Consider the following 3871-nt stretch of genomic DNA (forward strand, 5'->3'; position numbering starts at 1 on the left):
TTTTAATACAACTTCCCTTCGAAAATAATCTACATTAGCATGATAGACTGCTAGCTCGTTCATCCCTAAAATTACATCAAAATTCTTAATTTCCAACAAGATTAAATCCTCTAGTTCTTTACCTGTAATTCATACTATAAAAGGTTAATTTTACATTAGCATATAAAGTGTTGCTTGTCGGTGTAGACACCACTAACGTACAATTTAAGGGAACAAGGTCGACCTTTAGTCTAGGTGCAAATATGTGTGAAGTAAATAAATGTGTGCACCTGAGGTCAATTAAGACTCTTGCAAGACACTTAGATATAGAAAACATACGTTGGATGATGTCTAGTGTTGCCTCTATATCCTATGTCGTGATAGCATATACTCTGCCTTAGACCATGGGTTTATGGGACTCTCTAGGTTTCAAATAGTCCCGAACTAAGTGTTGCGTGTAACATCCATGATTGAACGTAGCACAAGGATGATGTCTATGGTTTCTACCACAAAACAGACAGTCTAAACTCTTTGTAGTGACTGAGTTACTTATGGCTAAAGTTTGAATCATTCTCTATCTCTTGTGCGGCTGATTAGGCACTCGCATAAGTCTCTTGAAACCCGAAAATCCTTTAGCATGCTTTAACTCTTTTTGTGAATCGTCTCCACTAATTGACCTTCTCCAGGATGCCTGATAAGTAAGTAGTGCAAACACGTCTACCTGATGATATAGTTCTAGTCTCAATCCCTTCTTGAACCTCCTAGGATTCTTTAGCTTATTCATTATTACTTCTAGAGCAAAGTGTCCCAAATCTATGAACTTTTTGGTATATTCTGCCATAGATTGTTTACCTTGACAAAGATCTGCAAACTCTGCTTCCTTATATAGTCTGAGAATATCTAGAAAATATTATGCATTAAATGCTTCTAGAAAAATCTCTTAAGTGATGGAAGGAATCAATGCTCCCTTTTTCAGAGTCCACAATTGTTTTGCTGCCCCTCTCAACATAAAGATGACCAGTTGCACTTTCTGTTCAGCATTTACCTTTATCATTCCAAACAATTTCTTGATTTCCTTAATCCAATCTTCTGCTACTAGCAGGTTAAAACCCCCATTAAAGGTAGGGGTATTGAGTCTCTTGAATTTTTCTATATTATTGGTGTCAACTCCATCATGTCCTGTAGTCTGTGTCTGAAACTGTGATGACTCCCGTTATAATTCCCTTTCCTTAATCATTATAGCCAACCTCTTTATCACTCTGCACAATCTATTAAAGTCCTCCTGACTAGCCCCCGATGAATTTGGAGGTGGCACTTACAGAGCTAGGAGTGGCACTTGCGATGCTAGAGGCTGTTACTTGATGGACAAGGGTTGGTACAGGATGAAAAAGAGGTGGTCTTTGATGCTTTATTTGGATTATAGGTAATTAATGTACGGTATAGTAATATTATGGTTTTGTCTTGTTTGGATTCACTTCCAAACAGATGATATAGTTATTGGGTAGTATATCATCGTAATTTTAACCCTCTTTTTGGCAGATTTTGCAAACCACCAATTCGGTGATTTTTTATGGTAACATATTTTTCTTCTATTTATACCATCACTATATTTTGTTAATTCTAGTTATACCTTTATTAAAACCCCAATTTTCTTTTTCTTGAAAGCTGAAATGCTTCTTCTTCACCGTAGCTTCCATCTTCTGCTTCATCTACTTCTGCTTCTTCTGTTTTCGCTTCTTCGATTATGCTATCTGTGTTATCTTGCTTCACCTCTCCTTCTTTTAATCAAGGTAAATATTGATTATCTTACTTCTTGATTTGAATATTCTAGTTTTTATATTTGTGTTTTTGAAATGCATATAGGTTGTTTATGAAGAATTGAAAATTGAAATGTAAATAGGGTTTGTAAAGTTCCTTTTGACTAACTGGGTACTGGAGATTAGGGAGAAAACTAGAGGTATTTAGGAATATTGTCGGAAGAAAGATGAGGAAAATGGAGCATTGGGATTGACACTCTAGACCACAAAAAAAAAGAAAAAAAAAAGAAAAAAAAGGAAAAAAATATGAAAGTTTGATGAGGAAAATAGGGCATCGAGATAGACACTCTAGATAAAAAAAAAAAGAAAAAAAAAGTATGGAAGTCTGGCTATGGTATGTAGTAGATTATGATTAGAGTTATGTTAATAGAGTTATGTAGAAGGTGATTAGAGGAACTAATCTTATCTTTCTCTTCTGGAGTAAATTGTATAACAGTTTCTATATTTATTTTTTTATTATAATCTTTTGGAAATTTGAATTTAAAATAGGTTGTTTATAATTGTTTTGTCATTATCCAACACTAAACAGTAGAAATTGATGCTTGTTTTTATATTTTTGATTTTTTTGGAATTTATTTGATGAAATATGGTGATGTCTAGAAACTGTGTTTGCTTGAGGCTTTGAGCACCTACATGTTGCTGCATGTATGTGAGCCTATGTTGCATGCACATATGTGTTTGCACATGCATCCCGAGACCTGTATATGCATGCTACTACTTATATAGTTAAATTAGAGCAAATATGTATGCATGCTCTTCAAGCACCTCTCTACTGCATAATCTGTATAACTTCCACAAGGCTTACAACCAACAAAATGAGTGACAAAGGCCACCTCTCATCCTCCGGTCCTGGATGATACTTCTCTAACATTTCCTCATACCTACTAATTTTCGACAAACACCTTATCCATCCATTGAACCTTCTGTGAAAACAGCAAGTAAATAAGTGCAGACTAATCATCAGCCTCAAAAGCTGGTATCCCCTTCAAATTTACAATCAAAATCCTCCCAGCCTCCTCCAAGTATTAGAACCTTTGGCCCCATTAGTGCCCACACATCCAACAAATCCAATGACCATCGGCAATTTCTAAACAGAAAACTCCCCTGTGTTCAAAGCAATCCATGACTTTTGTTCGAATAGCAAGTTAGGATACCCATGTTAACTAAGTTATATTTACTGTATTTTGCTAAAAGAATATCAAAAACCATATCAGTAAACAAGGCATCAATGTCCATCCACCAAATCCACTCTACCTCCGAGTGAGACATCATTAACTTCCTAATCAAAGGTAACTTTTCTCAATACCCGGCAAACTCCTTATCCAAATGGGCCAAGTTATACACAATTTCTATCCCATGAAGCCTACAATAGTCAATCTTATTCTTAACCGATTTTAATAAATAATGATCCCCATGAGTGTTTTTGCCCATGCATGCATTTCAAAAATGTATTAAGTTTGCATGTCATGTACTTCATTTGGTGGAAAAGGTTCGGTTGGAGAAAAATTCATGTTGTCCAAGCTGGAACCCAGATATACAAAGTTAATTCTAGTAAATGTTGGATGTTACAGATTTAGCTTAGAATTTTTTTAAAAAGATGAAGAATTATATTGCTAACTAACATACAATTTCTTGTAATATAATATTATACGGCATGGAGGGTCTTTTAAGATTGTACTTATAGTTTAATCTAGTGTTAAACTTTTTATTAAAATTAATATTTTATATATAAGTATTATAAATACTTTTTGTAACGTCATTTTTTAGATCAAACATGGTGAAATTGTTATTTTGATAGCTTGATGTTTAAGAACCATTTTTGTAGATATGATCTACGAGAAATACTAGGTGTAATTTATAGGTTTATCCTAAATTTATTAAGTAGGAAAATTAACCTTAATTCGTTCCATATATATATCTAAAGGGGTGTTCTATATAAAAATTAAAGCCAGTTCTTCAGAGAGATTGTTTGAGAAAGAAGAAAATAAGAAGCTAATGGGGATTTGGCAAAGGACAAAGCTCTAGTACTCAACTGTTTGCTCATTGCCTTTGTTTTTAGTGTTTGGACACTATTT

At 34.1% G+C, this 3871-nt stretch overlaps 1 pseudogene; it reads right to left on the reverse strand.

The window, feature by feature from the left end:
* Window positions 1-2527: 2527 nt before the first annotated feature.
* Window positions 2528-3227, reverse strand: LOC148252980 (putative xyloglucan 6-xylosyltransferase 3 pseudogene; annotated as a pseudogene).
* Window positions 3228-3871: the final 644 nt, after the last annotated feature.

Source organism: Carica papaya, chromosome 7 (assembly GCF_054855325.1).
Source record: "Carica papaya isolate Zhongbai chromosome 7, ASM5485532v1, whole genome shotgun sequence".
Classification (NCBI taxonomy): Eukaryota; Viridiplantae; Streptophyta; class Magnoliopsida; order Brassicales; family Caricaceae; genus Carica; species Carica papaya.